This window comes from Equus asinus, chromosome 16, assembly GCF_041296235.1.
Source record: "Equus asinus isolate D_3611 breed Donkey chromosome 16, EquAss-T2T_v2, whole genome shotgun sequence".
NCBI lineage: Eukaryota > Metazoa > Chordata > Mammalia > Perissodactyla > Equidae > Equus > Equus asinus.
Window position 1 is genome coordinate 26,486,907 of NC_091805.1, and position 21,578 is coordinate 26,508,484.

The following is a 21,578-nucleotide window of genomic DNA, read 5'->3' on the forward strand; positions in this document are numbered from 1 at the left end:
TCTCAGCTTATCTTTACCCCACAAAAAGGAAGGAAATCAGAAAACAGTGAAATTATTTACCTACAAGGAGTAGAGAATAGGAGTGAAATGGGATGAAAAGATACAGGAAGGAATAACACTTCTCCAAGTATAGTTTTTGCAAGTTTAACTTCTAGAAACATGCATATTCAACAAAGTAAAATGAAATCAGTACGAAGGGGAGGGAGAGGGGACTCTAACAGTGAAAGCAAGCTAAAACAAATGAATCCAACCGTGTTTTAGAAATGTTCCATAATCACGCTGAAGGAGAAAGAAAAACAAAGAAAGGTGGGAAGGAAGGAAGGAAGGAAGAAAGAAAGGAAGTATTCTAAATAACTTGTGGACACAGATTTTGACTATATACCCTTAGTCTTGGGAGAAGATATATCTTGATATATCTTTTTTCTGTCCTTTTACTTTTTACCTATTTGTCTCTTTTTATTTAAAGTGTGTCTCTTGTATCTGGTCACGGTTTTTTATTTAGTTTGACAGTGTTCTTTTAATTGGAGAGTTTGTAACATTTACATTTAAAACACCTGTTGATATGGTTGGATTTATTTCAACCATTATATTGTATTCTATTATATTTGGCTCACCTGTTTTGTTCTTTTTCTTCCTTTCCTACTTTTTTTGATTAGTCAAATATGTTTTAGCATTCCATTTTACAAACTGCTTTTCATTTTTAGAGTGCAAATTGATTGATACAAGATTTAGGCCCCTTCAATAGTCTGCTATTGACTGTCTTTCCAGCCTCGTGTTCTATCAGCTTTCCTCAGTCCTCCCTCTGCCTCTATACTTTATCCACTTTAAACTTCTCATTATGCTGTGTTATAACCTTCTCTGGTTATTCCATGCCTTCTAGGTACCATAATATATCATAAACACAAATGAAATTATTGAAAGTAAAACTCTAGCCACTGAAGTTGGCATAATACATTTGATAATGTAACAAAGAAAGTAAAGGAAGGGTTTTACACATTTTACCCTCTTCCTACCTCACTTTACTTACTACCAGATGTTGGTGGGCAGGTATTCTTGGGATCCTGCAGCACAGTTTCTTGCAGCGTAAACATAAAGGAGAACTATACACGCAGTATTGCATGGGTTAGTGTGATAACATATAAAAATAGAAATAGCTAGTTAAGGTTTTTGAAATTGAGTTGATTAAGGCTTTATACCTTCAAATATAAATTTGGATCATAAAGAGAATCTGAATTTCTCTCTGTTAGTATATTAGCTATAATACAAGGGAGTGGCAAGTCTGAGGTGAACTCACGTGGATCAAATGAGGACACAAAAGAAGAGGATTGCCCAGGCTGAGATGGCTAAAGAAAAGACAATAATCCAGACACGATCAAGCAGGAGCCACCTCTCACAGCTACTTCTCAATACAACTTACCTCAATTCTCTTGTGAAAAGGTTAGGAAAAGGAGCAAATTGTGGTTATAGCATTCCTTAATTGTAGATTGGTGTCTGCATCTATATTTATAACCATGAATATTCACTTAATGGTATATTAAATTTTGTATCATTCTTTCCATAGTGTGCGTTGTGATATTTTCAACTAATATTTTTGATAATCTAAAGTCTCAAGTTAAAAACATCTTCTCAGGTATTGTTAAATGAAGCATGTAAGTCAAATGGTCTCAATTATTAACACTTATCAACTAATTATCAATTAAAGATGATATTAGTCTGGACAGATCAGTTAACTGCATCCATTATAGAATAATAAATAAATAAGACCTATTCCTATTTAGGTGTATCATACTTTATATTTCCTTACGGTATTTTCTCTGCCTGGTCAGCCTTTTCTGCACTTCTGTTGTTGGATAGCCTCTATTCATTTGCAAGACCCACTTTTACATTATTGCCTGTATTAGGCCATTCGCAAATAGTGTCAAATAATTTGTTATTCCTTCTTCCATACTCCCATAGTACTGTGTTCTTACCTCTATCAAAAGTCTTATCATTAATATTAGATTTATCCATTTCTGTGTCTATTTTTCCTCCAATCTACAAACACCCTCATGGCATTTATTGTAGTACAGGGAAAGAAGAGAGAAAGGGCAGATAAAGGGGAGAGAGGAAGAACATCATTTGTTGTTCAATTAAAAATGAACACTTTTTTTCAGATTTTTACATCTCTGAAATGGGGCTGAATCTTACAATCGTTTGTCTCTCACAGTCAATATCTAGGCGGCCATCACTGTGTGGTTGCTACTGCCTGCATGTGCATGATCTTGGTCATTTCAAGTGGCATGCCTAAATGACTGCAGACTCATTTGAAGTCCATTTTACAAAGAAATACAAATCATGGTTGTTGTCTGAAAACTTTTGTTGTTACTTTCTGGTAAGTTTTGGTTTTGGGTTTTTTGGGGGGTCTTTTTGGTGAGGAAGATTGTCCCTGAGCTAAGATCTGTGCAATCTTCCTCTATTTTGTATATGGGATGCTGCCACAGCATGGCTTGATAAGCAGTGTATCAGTCCGTGCCCAGGTTCCAAACCTGAGAACCCTGGGCCTCCCAAGTGGAGCGTGCAAACTTAACCACTATACCACCGGGCCAGCCCCTTCTGGTAAGTTTTAAGAGGGGTTCAGCTTCAAAACTTGCAGAACTTGTGCGAGCAGCTTGGAAGAAAATCCCAGGTACTACAGTAGAAAACAATTTTAAGAGATGCTGTATGACCAATGCTCTTGATAGAATATTATGATTTTTTTTTAAGTTAAAAGGGAACGTGGATAAGTCTAACCCAATATAGAGATAGGTGAAGAACTTTAAGAATATCTTGGCCAATTTATTTCACTTATATTTTCCTCTTTGGGAACTCACAAACAAGAGTAATATGTGATTTTTAAAAATATACCATATGTCCAAATAAGGTTTAAAAACTCCTTCAGGATGGGGCTGGCCCCGTGGCCAAGTGGTTGAGTTCGCGCGCTCCACTGCAGGCGGCCCACTGTTTCGTTGGTTCGAATCCTGGGCGCGGACATGGCACTGCTCATCAAACCACGCTGAGGCAGCGTCCCACATGCCACAACTAGAAGGACCCACAACAAAGAATATACAACTATGTACCAGGGGGCTTTGGGGAGAAAAAGGAAAAAAATAAAATCTTTAAAAAAAAAAATTCTTAAAAAACTCCTTCAGGAAGCAGAGATAAATATTGTATACCTCAAAAAGACATTTGTTTAGCTGACATTTTTTTTACAGCTTGTAATCAATGACAAGATATATTAAATGAAATGTGTAAATAGTACAGTTTGTTAGCATTGGTTAACAGAATTAATACCAAAATGAATTTTATGAAATTATAACATCTGAGATCCTTACACGCTTCAGAGCCAATTCAGACAAGTTTTGTTAACTAGGGAAAATTCTCCTGAATAAAATAATTTCTGTTATTATTTTAAATAACAAATTTTATTAAAGCAAGTGGGGAGTCAGAAAATAACTTAATTTTCCGGAGAATGGATAAACACTCTGAAGAGTGCCCACGAATGAGAAACATCTCAGGATCAGCTAACATTGTTGAATTCTCAAGAGGACAGCAAGATGGCTAAGAATATAATACTTTTATTTCAGCTGTTAGATACCCTGAGCTGTTCTTATTTAATGTTAAAAGTCATATCACCGTCATAGCACCTGTTTTGTTGAATGCCTCCCATCTTAATTTAGTGAGAAAAATACATGACAAACACCTTTACATAGTAAACACTCAAATTAGCAGAATGGACAAATGTTCTGGTTGAATAAGTTACATTCGTAAATATAAAAGCTCTTAGTCATAGTAGAAAGAAATGTATTAAGATGGTAAATTAAAGTCTCAAAAAAGAACAAAAGTCCAGACACCACTTGTATTTAACATGAATACTTTGGCATTACTTTAAAGAAAGACATATGGGCCCAGGTGCTCAAACAAGATCATTCTTAGGGTAATTAATTATATTTTCTGAAGTTTCTTTCCTCTGCAACCTTAACTAGCCATGAGCCTCTTTTCCCCCTCTCCCCAAAATGTACCTAACTGGTGTTGTTAAAAGCTCAAATGTAGACTTCCACTTTCTTCCGTGGTGGAGTAAGAAAAGCCCTGACTTAACCTCATACCATAAACAATTGGAAAGCTCTACAAACTGTTGTAGACATTGGATAGCAGATGGTTCAAGACGGTGATCGCCAAGAGAGAAACAAACAAGGCAAGCTATATAATCACCCTGGCTGACTGCTGGGAGCAAATTTTCAGACTATATACGATGGGAGATGGAACTCAACTAGAGTCCAATGGCTCCACTAAGTTAAGGAAATTGGAATTCAGGGAGGCTGAAGTGGCTGTATGTTTCAGGGCAGAATTCCAGAAAGGAGGGTGCTATGAAAAACAGCTCCAGAAGTCAGTATAAAGATCTCCTTGAGTCTTGGTGATTACTAGGCCATGCAAGTGTGGAGTGAAGCTCCGTAAGGCTCGCTAAGGCATGAGTAGACAGTTGTAAGCTGAACAATTCCCAGAACCCACACAGGGTAGTGAGATGTTTAAACTCCAGCCAGACAAAGTAAAATCCTTGGTGATCATTTGTGATATTTACAGGAGACTCCATTAGGGTCATACCTTAGTAGTGGGGATGAATTATCCCTGGAGGGAAGAATACCCCAAACCTACAACATGTTATTGAAGTTAAGCTGGTATAAATTCAAATTAGAGTGTTATATTGTTAGGTTGTTTAATGTAATCCCTATGGTAAGAACAGAGAAAATACTTATAGAATATATACAAAAGAAATGAGAAAGGACTTTGAACAGTTCATTATAAAAAATCAACTAAACACAGAAGATAGTAATGCAGGAAACAAGAGACCAAAAGGCTATAAGATATATAAAAAACAAATAGTACAATAACAGAAGTAAGTCATTCCTTATTAGTAATTAGTTTAACTATAAATGGATTAAACTTTCCAATTAAAACACAGAGAATGGCAGAATGGATATAAAACAAATGATCCAATATATGCTCTCTACAAGAGACTCACTTGAGATCCAAAGACACAAGCAGACTGAAAGTGAAAGATCTTCTATGCAAATGGTAACCAAAAGAGAGCAGGAGTCGCTATGTTAATGTCTGACAAAACAGACTTTAAATCAAAAAAGGTTACTGGAGACAAAGAAGGTCATTATATGTTGATAAAAGCTTCAATACAGCAAGAAGATATAACAGTTATAAACATTTACACACCTAATGACAGGCCATCAAAATATAAGAAGCAAAAACTGACAGAATTAAAGGGAGACATAGTTCAACAATAATAGTTGAAGACTTCAAAACTCCACACACAATAACGGACAGAACAACCAGACAGAAGATAATTAAAACATAGAGGACTTAACAAACACAATAAACCAATTAGATCTAACAGACGTATACAGAACACTTTACCCAATGACAATAGAATACAGATTCTCCTCAAGAGCACATGGGACATTTTCCATAATAGTCCATATGTTAGGCCACAAATTATGTCTCAATAGATTTTAAAAGATAGATATCATATGAAGTATCTTCTCTGACTACAAAGGCATAAAGTTAAAAGTCAACAAGAAAAAAGAAAAGTGGAAAATTCACAAATTGTGGACATTAAACAACACGCTTTTTTTTTTTTTTTTTTTGCAGGGAAAGATTTGCCCTGAGCTAACATCTGTTGCCAACTTCTTTTTTTTTCCTCCACAAAGCTCCAGTACATGGTTGTATATCCTAGTTGTAAGTACTTCTAGTTCTTCTATGTGAGCCGCCACCACAGCATGGCAACTGACAGATGGGCGGTGTGGTTCTACGACTGGGAAATGAACTCAGGCTGCCAAGCTGTGAGAGCACAAAACTTTAACCACTAGGCCATCAGCACTGGCTCATAAACAACACGCTTTTAAACAACCTATGGATCAAAGAAGAAATCAAGAAGGAAGTTAGAAAATACTTGAAGATGAATGAAAACAAAAACACACATCCAAAACTTATGGGACACAGTAAAATCAATGACAAGGGGGAAGTTTATAGCTATAAAAGCTTATATTAAAAAACAAGAAGATCTCAAATAAACGACCTAATATTACAGCTTAAGGAACTAGAAAAGAAAAAGAGACTAAACCCAAAGCTAGCAGAAGGAAGAAGGTAATAAAGATTAAAGCATAGATAAATGAAATAGAGAATAGAAAAACAATAGATGCAACAAAAATTGCATCAAAAGACATTGTCAACAGAGTATAAAGACAACCTACAGGGGCTGGCCTGGTGGCATAGTGGTTTGTACACTCTGCTTTGGTGGTGTGGGGTTCATGAGTTTGGATCCCTGGGGCAGACCTACACACCACTCATCTAGCCATGCTGTGGCAGCATCCCACATACAAAATGGATTAAGATTGGCACAGATGTTAGCTCAGGGCCAATATTCCTTGCCAAAGAAAAAAGACAACCTACAGAATGGGAGAAATATTTCCAAATCATAAATCATAAATATTTTCAAATCATAAATCTAATAAGGGATTAATACTCAGAACATATAGAGAACTCAAACTCAACAATGAAAAAACAACTTGATTCAAAAATGGTCAAAGGACTTGAACAGACATGTCTCCAAGGAAGATATACAAATGGCTAACAGATGCTCAATATCATATGGATATATGGAACAATAACAAGAAATGGAAAAGATGCTCAATATCACTAATCATTAGGGGAAATGCAAATCAAAACTACAATGAGATAACATCTCACACCAATTAGGAGGGCTACTATCAAAAATACAGAAATCAATGTGTTGTGAGGATGTGAAGAAATTGGAACACTTGTGTACTGTTGGTGGGACTATAAAATGGCACAGTCACTGTGGAAAACAGTATGTTGGCTCCTCAAAAAAATAAAAATATGATTACTATTTAATCCAGCAATTCTTCTCTTGAGTATATATCCAAAAGAATTAAAAGCAGGGTCTCAAAAGATTTGTGCTGTCATGTTCATAGCAGCCTTATTTACAATAGCTAAAACATAGGGAACCCAAATGTCCATTGATGGATAAATGGATAAGCAAAATGTAGTATATACATACAATAGAATATTATTCAGCCTTAAAAAGGAAGGAAATTCTGCAATATTCTACAACATGGATAAGACTTGAGGACATTATGCTAAGTGAAATAAGCCAGTCATAAAAAGTCAAATACTATATGATTCCACTTATATCAAGTACTTAGAGTAGTCAAAATCACAAAGACAGAAAGTATAATAGTGGTTGCCAGGGGCTTGGAGAGAGAAGAATAAGGAGGTACTATTTAATGGGTATAGAGTTTTGGTTTTATAAGATCAAAAGAGTTATGGGGATGGATGGCAGTGATGGGTACACAACAATGTGAATGTATTTAATACCACTGAACTGCACACTTAAAAATGGTTAAAATGGTAAGTTTTGTGTTATGTGCATTTTACTACAATAAAAAACTTTAAGTAGGCAAAGAAAAAAGTCATGTTATATACAGAAGAATAAAGATAGAAATTGACACAGACTTCTTGAGAGAAACTGTTCAAAACAGAGAACGATATATAAATATCTTTAAAGCAATAAAAGAAAATAACTATCAACATATGTCCAGTGAAAATAACTTCTAAAAATGAAAGTTAAAAAAAACTTTTTAGACAAACAAAAGCTGAGAGAATTTATTACCAGCAGACTTGCATTACAAAAAAATATCAAAGGAAGTTCTTCATGCTGAAGGAAAATAATAACAAATGGAACTTTATATCTTCACAGAGAAATAAAGAGTACCATAAATTGTAAATACTTGGGTAAATATAAAAGATTTTTTTCTTATTTAAATTTCTTCAAAGGATATTGGGCAATTTTAGCAAAGATAATACTGTAATATGGTGTCTATAACATTTATAGAATTAAAATTAATAATAATAGAAGAAAGTGTGAAAGGAGGGAAATGGAAGTAAACTATTGTATGGGCCTTACACTATATGTGAAGTGATATATAATTATTTAAAGAGAAAATGTGATGAGTTAAAGATGTAAATGCTGGAGTAATAACATAAATTAACTAATTAAATAACTAATTAATTAAAAATATACCAGCAATAAGCCAATAGCTGAGACAAAATAAAATAATAAAAATGTTTGAATAATCAAGAAAAGGTGGGAGAAGAGGAAGAAAGAGAATAAAGAAAAGATGGTGATAAAAGAAAACAAGTAGCAGGCCGGTCCAGTGGTGCAGCAATTAAGTTCGCACATTCCACTTCTCGGCAGCCCAGGGTTCACCGGTTCAGATTCCGGGTGCGGACACGGCACCATTTGGCAAAAAAAGCCATGCTGTGGTAGGCGTCCCACATATAAAGTAGAGGAAGATGGGCATGGATGTTAGCTCAGGGCCAGTATTCCTCAGCAAAAAGAGGAGGATTGGCAGTAGTTAGCTCAGGGCTAATCTTCCTCAAAAAAAAAAAAAAGAAAAGTATCAAAATGGTAGATGGAATCCCAACCATATCATAATAACATTAAATATAAATGGTCTAAACACTCTGAGTAAAAAACAATTACTGTCAGATTGGATCAAAAAGTAAGATCTATTTGTTGTCTACCAAAATTCACTTTAAATATAAAGGCACAGATAGGTTAAAAGTAAAAGAATAGAAAACAATTTCTCTCATGCAAACAATAAAAATAAGAAAGCTGGTGTGGAAACATTATCATCAACAAAGTAGACTTCAGAAAAACTAATGTTACTAGAGATAAGGAAAACATTCCATAGTAATATAGGGGACAGTTCACCAAAAAGACATAACTCTAATTCTATATGCACACAACAACAGAGTTTCAAAATACATAAAGCAAGATTTTACAAAACTGTACAAAAAATAGACAAATCTACAATTATAACAGAAAGTTTCAACATTACTATCAGTAACTGATAGAACAAATAGAGAAAAACATCAGTAAGGCCGTGAACGCTTGAACAACACTATCAACCAACTGGATCTAATTAACGTATATTGAGCATACCATCCAACATGAGGAAAACACAATCTTCTCAAGTGTACATGGAACATTCATCAAAATAAACTATATCTTGGGCCGTAAAATAAATCTCAGTAAACTTAAATGATTTAAATAATACAGAGTATGTTTTATGACCACAAGAAAATTAAATTTGATATTCACAAGGGAAAGGTATCTGGGAAATTCCAACCATTTAAAAATTAAATATCATGCTGTTAAATAATCCGTGTATCTTAGAAGAGATTATAAGAGAAATTAAAAGATACTCAACTGAATTAGGATAAAATACTATATATCAAAATTTGTGTGATGCAGTTAAGACAGTAAGAATTTTATAGTTTTTAACTTTTATTTAAAGTAACAAAGAACTAAAAACCATTTATCTACGCATCCATCTTAAGAAGCTAGGGAAAAAAGCAAATGAAACTCAAAGTAAATAGAAAGAAAGAATAAAAGCAATGGCATAAGCCAATAAAATAAAAAAATAGACAAACTATAGAAAACCAATAAAACCAAAATCTGTTTCTTTGAAAAACATCAAGAAAATTGATGAACTTCTAGCAAGCATCTAAGAAAAACCACAACAAACATTTTTTTATCTTATTTATCCTGATCTTACTAGGATCAGGAATAAGAATGCCCACTCTTACCACTTCTATTCAACATTGTACTGGAAGTACTAGCTAGTTCAATAAGGCAAGAAAAAGGAATAGAAGGCATTCACATTGGAAGAAAGGTAAAACTTTTTGTTCACAGATGATATGATCAGGTACATAGAAAATGCTAAAGAATCAGAAATAAATAAGCTAGTAGGACTAAGAAGTGAGTTAGAAAGGTCACAGGGTAAGAATTCAATCTAGAAAAGTCAAAATTTTCTCCCAAAGAATTTTTATATATGAGCATCAGATAATTAGAACAGGAAATTTTAAAAATATCACTTACAACAGCATCAAAACTGTGAAATACGTAGGGATACATTTAACAAAACATATGTAAGACCTGTATGCTGAAAACAATAATACAATGTTGCCAGTTTTTAAAGAATAGATAAATAAATAGATATATTGCATTCATGGATTGGAAGATCCCATATTCTTAAGATATCAATTCTCCCAAAGTTATCATAGACTCAATACAATCCCAATCATAATGTCAGCAAGTTTCTTTTGTAGAAACCAACATGCTTTTATTAAAAATTTATATAGATATGCAAAGAAACAAGAATAGCCAAAATTTTCTGGAAAATGGGAAGAAAGGTAAATAACATAAATTACCTGAGTTCAAGACTTCTTGTAAAATTATAAGAGTTAGGACATGGTGATATTGGCAAAAGGATAAATAAAGAGGTCAAAGGAGCAGAAGAGAATGTCCAGAATTAAACTTCACATTTATGGTTATTTGATTTTCCAACAAAGGCACCAAGATAATTGGATGGGGAAAGGATAGTCTTTTCAACAAATTGTGATGCATAACTGAATATCTATATAAAAAACATATGTCTCCACCTTTACTTCACACAAATATTGACATGAAATGGCTCATAGGCTTAAATATAAAAGCTAAAACTGGGTAAAACTTCTGGAAAAAATCCATGGAGAAAATCTACATGCTTTAAGGTAGGCAAAGATTTGTTAAATCATAAACATACAAAAATGATTGATAAGTTGAACTTCATTAAAAAAATTGATAAGTTGAACTTCATTAAAATTTAAACCTTTTGCTTTTCAAAATATACTATTGGGGCAGGCCCAGTGGTGTAGCAGTTAAGTTCGCACATTCCACTTTGGTGGCCCAGGGTTCACCGGTTCAGATCTCGGGTGTGGATCTATGCACCACTTATCAAGTCATCCTGTGGCAAGTGTCCCACACATAAAGAGGAGGAAGATGGGCACAGGTGTTAGCTCAGGGCCAATCATCCTCAGCAAAAAGAGGAGGATTGGCAACAGATGTTAGCTCAGGGCTAATCTTCCTCAACAAAATATATATATACTATCAATAAAATTAAAATACAGGCTACAGAGTAAGTGAAAATATTCATAATACATGTATCTAACAAAGCATTTATATGCAGAATATTGTATAATAATATGTACAATAGATGACCAAAAGATATATTTGTTGTTTGAACAGAAACTATGTAAAAGAATATATAAAAATGTCTAATTAATATATTTTTAAAATGTTCAACATCATTAATTATCATGGAAATGCGAATTAAAACTGTAGTGAAATACCACTATACACCTATTAGAATGGCTTTGATTAGAAAGTCCGACAATAGCAAGTGTCAGTAAGGATGTGGAACAACTGAAACTCACATATTGCTGGTGGGCACGTAAAATGGAATGGCCACTTTGGAGAAAGTTTTGGTAGTTTCTTATAAAGGTAAACATACACTTGCCCTACAACTCAACAAGCCCACTTGAAGATATTTGGTGAGAAATGAAAACATATGTCCACAAAAATAACTAGAAAGATGTTCATAGCACATTTATTTTTTTAGAACAGTTTTAGGTTCACAATAAAATTGAAAACAAAGCATAGAGAGGTATAGAGATTTCCCATGTACTCCCTGTCCCCACATACACATAGCCACCCTTATTGTTAATATCATTTATCAGAATGGTACATCTGTTGCCAAGAATAAACCTACACTGACACATCATAATCACCCAAATCCATAGTTTACTTTAGGGTGTTGTACATTTTATGGGTTTGGACAAATGTATAATAACATATATCCATCACTATATTATCATACAGAGTATTTTTATTCTCCTAAAAATCCTCTATGCTCTGCCTATTCACCCCTGGAAACCACTGATCTTTTTACTGTCTCCATAGTTTTGACTTTTCCAGAATGCCATATAGTTGGAATCATACAGTATGTAGCCTTTTCAGATTGGCTTCTTTCACTTAGTAATATGCATTTAAGTTGCCTCCATGTCTTTTCAAAGCTTGATAGCTCATTCCTTTTTAGTGCTGATTAATATTCCGTTGTCTAGATATACCACAGTTTATTTATCCCTTCACCTGCTGAAAAACATCTTGGTTGCATCCAAGTTTTGGCAATTATGAACAAAGCTCCTACGAAACGTGTGTGCAGGTTTTCATGTAGACTTAAGTTTTCAACTCCTTTCGGCAAATACCAAGAAGTGTAATTGCTGGATTGTATGGTAAGATTATGTTTACTTTTGTAAGAAACCACCAAACTGTCTTCCAAAGTGGCTGTACCATTTGCCTTCCCACCAGCAGTATATGAGAGTTTCTGTTGCTCCACATCCTCACCAGCAGTTGGTATTGTCAGCATTCTAGATTTTAGCCATTCTAATAAGTGTGCAGTGGTACCTCATTGTCTTAATTTGCAGTTCTCTGATGACATTTGATGTGGAACATCTTTTCATATACTTATTTGCCATCTTTTTATCTTCTTTGGTGAGGTGTCTGTTCAGGCCTTTGGCCCATTTTTTAATTGGGTTGTTTGTTTGCTTACTGTTGAGTTTTAAGAGTTCTTTGTATATTTAAGATAACAGTGTTTTATAAGATGTGTCTTTTGCAAATATTTTCTCCCGTCTGTGTCTTGTCACTTAATTCTCTCGACATTGTCTTTCACAGAGCAGAAGTTTTTAATTTTAATGAAGTCCAGCTTCTCAATTCTTTCTTTCAAGGATTGTGTGACTTTGGTGTTGCATCTAAAAAGGCATCACCATACCCGAGGTCATCGAGATTTTCTCCTATGTTATCTTCTAGAAGTTTTATAGTTTTGTGTTTTACATGTAGGTCTATGATCCATTTTGAGTTAATCTTTGTGAAGGGTATAAGGTCTGTATCTGGATTCATTTTTTTGCAAGTAGATGTCCAGTTGTTTGGCACCATTTGTTGAAGAGACTACCTTTGCTCCACTGTATAACCTTTGCTCTTTTGCCAAAGATCAGTTGACAAATTAGTTATTTATGGCATTCTATTTCTGGGCTTTCTATTCTGTTCCACTGATCTGTCTATTCTTTCACCAATACTACATTGTCTTGATTACTATGGCTTTATAGTAAGTCTTAAAGTCAAGTAGCATCAGTCCTCCAACTTTGTTCTTCTTGTTCAATATTGTGTTGATTATTCTGGGTCTTTTGTCTCTCCGTATAAACTTTGAGTCAGTTTGTTAATATCCATAAGACAATTTGCTGTGCTTTTGATTGAGATGCATTGATTCTATATACAAAGGTGGGATGAACTGACATCTAGACAATATTGAGTCTTCCCATCCATGAATATGGAGTATCTCTCCACTAATGTAGTTCTTCTTTGATATCTTTCATCAGAGTTTTGTAGTTTTCATCATATAGACCTTGTACATATTTTCTTAGCTTTATACCTTAATATTTCATTTTTGGGGGTGCTAATGTAAATAGCATGGTGTTTTTAATTTTAAATTCCACTTGTTCATTGTTGGTGTATAAGAAACCAATTGACTTCTGTACATTAACCTTGTGTGCCTTTATTTATAATAGCTCCAACTGGAAGCACCCCAAATGTCCATCAAAAGGGGAATGGATAAACACATTGTATTTATCCATACAATGGAACGCTACTCCACAATATAAAGAAATTAACTGTGGATACACTGCACTAACATGGAAAAATCTCAAAAACATTATGCTGCGCAAAAGAAGATTCAAAAATGTTTATACAGTGTGATTATATACATATGAAACTTCAGAAAAGACAAACCTAATTCACTGTGACAGAAAATAGATCAATTGTTAAGGGCTGATGGTATGGGAGTGATTGGAAGAGGACACAAGGGAATTTTTTGAAGTGATGAAAATGTTCATCTTGATTCTGGTGGTGAGTACACAGATGTATAAATTTGTCAAATTCCTTTCTACTTAAACTAGCTCATGTGGTTTCTATTATTACAATCAGACACTAACTGAGAGAGTCTTAAAGAAAGAGCAGAAAGCTGCCTTGCAAAGCAGTAGGGAAGTGCTTTCCAGGAGAAAGAACAGTGTGCACAAAGATATTGAAATATGAGGAAGTATGACACATGTGACAGGCCTTGTTAATCAATGTTACAGATTCCATGAACCACAGAAAATGTACGTTTTTACATAAAGGCAATTTTCTTTAAAGTCTGTCTAGTATGGCTATAGATCTTCTAATACAATAGGGAAAGGCAACACTTTCAAAAACTTCTCCCCACTTGAACATGAGGAAAACTGTGTTTAACTAAAACCAAAGGGAAAAAATAGAAGTTTAGAATGTCTATTAAAATTTTTTTTTTTAACCAAATTTACATTGAAAAACTCAAACTGTTGCCAATTACTCCCCACCACCACCAATGCCACATCAGTGTTTGGACACAAGATACTTCAGCAGATCATTCCATAGTACCCAAGGTTCACATCAAACCTCGAAATACATGCATTGGACACCCCTAGTGCATTCAAGTATCTCCATGGGAATTTCTGCAACCTACAAGAGAATTTGAGACACTTAGAGAATGCATTGAAAAAGCTAATAAGCCATACCTAAAAACTGCCGATCCTTCCAGAGAGTCTAGCTGTATAAAATTCAGCACATAACATATTATCTCTGGAATCAGAAACTAAAAGATACAAAATGTATACAGGAGGAAATACAACTAGTAAATAACTAGGAGAAAATGTTTACCTTGATAGTAGTCAGAAAAGCATAAATGAAAACACTGAGGAGGCTTTTTGGTTTCCTAAAATAGTAACAAAAAGTAAAAGATAATTCCAAATATTAGCAACGGAACCATGAAGGAAAGATATGCTCTAACCTTGCTAGTTGCAGTTAAAATTTACATAATATTTTTAGAAAGAAATTTGGCAATACGTTAGAAAACCCATATCTTCTTTACCAAGGAATCACTTCTAGAAGCTTATCGTAAAGTATGTTTAGATGAAAGAATAACTTTATGATGAAGGATTTTCATTATAACATTGTTTATAATACTGAAAAATTAGAAGCCACTTGAAGTCCAACAATATAGAAATGATTAAATTGTGGTATGGAATGTGCTACGAATGTACAGTAGTATAGAAATACATTCATGCTGTCATGTGAAGTGAAATGTAGAATACAAAATTAAACTACACTGTGATTGCAGTTGCACTTAAAAACCTGTGTTTATGAACAAACACTGGAAGGAAATAAAGAAAATGCAAAATTAGGTTAGGTGAAGGACTTAGGAAAATTTTTTTCTATTTCCTAACTTTTGGTAACATTTTATTATTTTTATAATGAACTAAATAAATGGGAGTACTGAATCTTCTAAGTTTTGGAAGATAAAAAAAATAAAAAGAACTAAACAAATTAGTAAGAGGTAAAAACTGCAGAAGAAACTTTCCACCTCATGATGAGAAAAGTGACTGTGACTTGACCATCAGAAGTACATCAAAATTCTTTAATCTAGTAGAAATTTTTAAATACATTCTACATGTGTGGATGTCATATTCAACCCTAGGAAGGAGAAAGAGCTCATAACTTTCATTCAAAAGTCCTGGATTAGAGTTCTGGCTCTAGCATTTAATATATGTGTAACAGCAGGTAAATAACTTAAAGATACATTTACCTACGTGTGCAAGAAGGATAATAGTAATGCTCCCCTGACTCACTATTTGGTATAGTGGTAAGAATTATATGAGATAACACAAGTGAAAGTCATTTGTAAACAAGGTATTGGCTATGGGCATTAGTCAGCATTCATTGTTTGGACTAAGTTTCTACCACACCAAGCTCTCCAGGAGGTTGAGTCTAAAAATAGAGTCACATTAGAGTGAAGTCAGCAACATGGTGGAGTGAGCTGTTCCCTTTGTCTCTCTCTTCTGAATTACAACTAAATGGACATTCATTGACCAGTGGAGGATACCCACATAGCACAACAAGACGCCTGAGAGACCCACACAGCTATACATCTGAAGGTGGATGGACTGGATCCCCAGGAAGCAGTGGAGATAGATGAGTGACTGCTCTCCCTCCCTGGCAATAGAAAGTCAGGTTGCAAAGCCTCACACAGAGGCCCATATGACTTTAAGAGGAGGTGGGAGCAGCCCAGCCTCCACATGAATGCTATCCCAGCCTATGAGAGCACCCTTCATACCACAGTGGCTCTGCCAGTGGGAATGCTCCCCACCAAGTGGCTGTGGCTCAGCACCTGCAAAGGAGCCCTGCCCACCAAACACAGAGGAGAGCACAACTTTCAGAGGAGGCAGGGGAAGCCCAGCGCACATGCAAATGCTTCCAGCAGAGTAGTCAGCCCTGATGGAATGCCCACCATGCCCCAGCAGCCCCACCAGTGGGAAGACTCCTCATCAAGTGGCCATGGCTCAGCCCCTGCAAAGGTGCCCTACCCACCACGCACAACAGCTCAGCCAAACCACCATCAAGCACACTGCCAGCTCATGCATGTGCAACCTGCCTGCTGAGCACAGAGGCACAGAGGGCTCAACTCCACAAGAGTGACCTACCAAGTGGCTCTGGCTGGCCTGCACAAATGCAGAGCAGTCATACCTGCACAACTTCCAACAGACAGGGCAGAATCTGAAACACAGCTCCCGCTTCTCCCTGGCAGTGGCAGGTGGAATCTGCAACATGATATTACCACAAATGCACTGGCAAAGGATCAGCTCATCTAACACGACGAAAAACTACACTAACAATTCAGAACAGAAGGAAAATGACAAGTCTCCAGAAACCAATCCTGAAGTCACAGAAATTTATGATCTAAATGACAGAGAATTCAAAATAGCTGTCATAAAGAAACTCAATGAGTTACAAGAAAACTCAGAAAGACAGTTCAATGATTTCAGGAATAAAATTAATGAGCAGGAGGAATACTTCACCAAAGAGATTGAAACGCTAAAAAAATAACCAAATAGAAATTCTGGAGATGACGACCACAATTAGTGAGATAAAAAATAATCCAGAATCCTTAAAAAATAGAACTGATTTTATGGAGGACAGAATTAGTGTTTTAGAGGATATAAATACAGAGGATAGAAATATGTACACATAGGTAAATGTATCTTTAAGTGATTTACCTTCTGTTACACATATATTAAATGCTAGAGCCAGAACTCTAATCCAGAAATGTTTCAAGTGGAGGAGGAGAGAGAACTAAGATTTTTTTAAAATGAAGAAATTCTTTGAGAAATATCTGACTCAATTAAGAAAAGAAACATAAGGGGTATGTAGATTCCAGAGGGAGAAAGGAGCAGGGAGCTTGTTCAAAGAAATAATAGCTGAGAACTTCCCAAATCTTGGGAAAGAACTGGATTTAAAAATATATGAAGCCAATAAAACTCCTAATTACATCAATGCAAAAAGACCTTCTCCAAGGCATATAATAGTAAAACTGGCAAAAGTCAATGACAAAGAAAAAATATTAAGGGCAGAAAGGCAGAAGAGAATAATCTGCAAAGAAACCTCTATCAGGCTTTCAGAGGATTTCTCAGCAGAAATCTTATAAGCTAGGAGAGATTGGAATGATATATTCAAAAGATTGAAAGACAAAAACTTTCAGCCAAGAAGGCTCTACCCAGAGGAACTATTCTTCAGATATGATGGAGAAACAAAAGCTTTCCCAGATAAACAAAAGCTGAAGGAGTTCATCACCACTAGACCTCCCTTACGGCAAATGATCAAGGATGCCCTCATACCTGAAACAAGAAGGCAAAGGTTTACAAAGCCTTGAGCAAGGAGATAAATAGACAGACAAAATCATAAAATTGCAGCTCTCTATCAGAACAGGTTAGCAAACTATACACATTTCAATTTAGTCACAAACTCACAACACAAAACAGAATACTTTGGGAGAACAATAACTCAAAGGAGAAGAAGAAAGGTATGGAGTCTGCTTAGGCTAACGGAAATAAGAGGCTATGAGAAAATGGTCTATCTCATCTACAAGATCTTTTATACAAACCTCATGTTAACCACTAAACAAAACAATCAGAGCAGAGCCACAATTAATAAATAAATAGAAAACTAAGAAAACCATCACAGAAAATCACCAAACTGAAATGGCAGTCAGAAATACAAAGAAAGAGAAGCAATGGAAATACAGAACAACTGGAAAACAAGAAATAAAATGGCAGTATTAAACCCTCATATATCAATAATTACCCTAAATGTAAATGGATTGAATTCTCCAATCAAAATACACAGAGTAGCTGGATGGATTGAAAAACAAGACCCAACAGTATGCTACCTCCAGGAAACACATCTCATCTCTAAAGACAAACATAGGCTCAGAGTGAAAGGATGGAAGACGATGCTCCAAGCAAATGACAAACAAAAGAAAGCAGGTGTTGCCAAACCTATATCGAGCAAAGCAGACTTCAAGATAAAAAAGATAATGAGACACAAAGAGGGGAAGTATATAGCAATAAAAGGGACATTCTACCAAGAGGACATAGCACTTGTGAATATATATGCACCTAACACAGGAGCACCAAAGTATATAAAGCAACTATTAACAGACCAAAAGCAAGAAATTAACAGCAACACAGTAATAGTAGGAGACCTCAACACTCCACTTACATCAATGGATAGATCATCCAGACAGAAAGCCAAGAAGGAAATGGTGGACTTAAATGAAACACTAGATCAGATCAACTTAATAGATATACATGGAACATTCCATCCAACACCAGGAAAATACACATTCCTCTCAAGTCCATATGGAACATTTTCAAAGATAGATCATATTTTTGGAAACAAGGCAGGCCTCAATAAATTTAAGAAGATTGAAATCAATATCAACCATCTTTTCTTACCACAATGTTGTGAAACTGTAAGTGAACTACAAGAAAAAAAGCTGAGAAAGTGACAAATATGTGGAGATGAAACGACATGCTACTGAACAACAAAGGAAGAAATAAAAAAATACCTGGAGACAAATGAAAATGAAAATACAACATACCAATTCTTATGGCATGCAGCAAAAGTGGTTATAAGAGGGAAATTTATAGCAATACAGGCCTACCTCACAAACAAGAAAAGTCCCAAATAAGCAATCTTAAACTACACCTAACAGAACTAGAAAAAGGAAGACAAACAAAGCCCAAAGTCAATAGAAGGAGGAAAATAATGAAAATTAGAGCAGAAATAAATGAAATAGAGACCAAAAAAACAATACAAAGGATTGATGAAACTAAGAACTGCTTCTTTGAGAAGATAAAATTGACAAACTTTTAGCCAAACTCACAAAGAACAAAAGAGAGAAGCCTCAAATAAATAAAATTAGAAATGAAGGAGGAGAAATTACAACAGATACCACATAAATACACAGGATTATGAGAGAATACCATGAAAAACTACATGCCAATAAATTGGACAACATGGAAGAAATGGATAAATTCTTGGACTCATCCAACTTCCCAAAACTGAATCAAGAACAAATAGAGAATCTGAATAGACAAATCACAAGTAAAGAGATTAAAACAGCAATCAAAACCTTGCCCCCAAAAAAGTTCAGGACCAGATGACTTCTCTGGAGAATTCTACCAAACATTCAACGAAGATTTAATACCTATCCTTCTCAAACTATTCCAAAAACTTGAAGAAAATGGAGTGTCCTAACTCATTCTACAAGGCCAACATTACCCTGATACCAAAACCAGACAAGGACAGCACAAAGAAGGAAAATTATAGGCAAATAACACTGATGAACAGAGATTTAAAACTCCTCAAGAAAATATTGGCAAACCAAATACAGCAATACATTAAGAAGATCACGTACCCTGATCAAATGGGATTTATACCAGGGATGCAGGGATGGTTCAACATCCACAAATCAATAAATGTAATATACCACTTTAACAAAATGAGGAATAAAAATTATATTATCATCTCAATAGATGCAGAGAAAGCACTTGACAAGATCCAACATCCATTTATGACAAAAACTCTCAATAAAATGAGTATAGAAAGAAAGTACCTGAACATAATAAAGGTCATATATGACAAACCCATAGCCAACATCATACCTAACCATGAAAAACTGAAAGCCATCCCTCTGAGAACAGGAACAAGACAAATGTACCCACTCTCACCACTCCTATTCAACATAGTATTGGAGGTTTTGGCCAGAGCAATTAGGCAAGAAAAAGGAATCCAAATTGGAAAGAAGTCAAACTCTCGCTGTGGATGACATGATTCTATATATAGAAAATACTAAAGTATCTACTAGAAAACTATTAGAAATAATCAACAACTATAGCAAAGTTGCAGGGTACAAAATCAACTTACAAAAATCAGTGGCATTTCTATATATTAATAATGAACCAGCAGAAAGAGAAGTTGAGAATACAATCTCATTTATGATCACAAGAAAAAGGAATAAAATATCTAGGAATAAATTTAACCAAGGAGGTGAAAAACCTATACACAGAAAATTATGAGACATTATGGAAAGAAATCAAAGAATACATAAATAAATGGAAAGATATTCCATGCTCATGGAATAGAAGAATAAACATAGTTAAAATGTTCATATTGCCTAAAGCAATCTACAGATTCAATAAAATCCCAATGACATTCTTCACAGAAATAGAACAAAGAATCCTAAAATTTATATGGAATAACAAAAGACCCCAAATAGCCAAAGCAATCCTAAGAAAAAAGAGCAAACCTGGAAGCATCACAATCCCTGACTTCAAAATATACTACAAAGCTATAGAAATCAAAACAGCATGGTACTGGCACAAAAAAAGGCCCACAGATTAATGGAATAGAATCGAGAGCACAGAAATAAACCCACATCTACAGACATCTGGTTTTTGACAAGAGAGCTAAGAACATACAATGGAGAAAGGAAAGTCTCTTCAATAAATGGTGTTAGGAAAATGTGACACCCACATGCAAAGGAAGGAAGGTAGACCATTATCTTTCACCATACACAAAAATAAACTCAAAATGGATTAAAGACTTGAAGGTAAGACATGAAACCATAAAACTCCCGGAAGAAAATATAGGCAGTACACTCTTTGACATCAGTCTTAGAAGCATTGAATACCATGAAGTTTTTGAATACCATGTCTACTCAGGCAAGGGAAACAAAAGAAAAAATAAACAAATGTGACTTCATCAGACTGAAGAGCTTCTGCAAGGCAAAGGAAACCAGGAACAAAACAAAAAGATAACCTACCAACTTGGAGAAAATAGTTGCTCATCATATATCTGACAAGGGATTAATCTCCAAAATATAGAGAGAACTCATACAACTCAACAACAAAAAAACAAACCATCTGATCAAAAATTGGGCAGAGGATATGAACAGACATTTTTCCAAAGAAGATATACATATTGCCAACAGGCACATGAAAGGATGTCCAAATCACTAACTATTAGGGAAATGTAAATCAAACCTATAATGAGAAACAACCTTACCCCTGTCAGAATGGCTATAATTAACAAGACAAAAAATAAATGTTGGAGAGGATGTGGAGAAAAGGGAACCCTCATATACCACTAGTGGGAATGCAAACTGGTGCAGCCACTATGGAAAAAA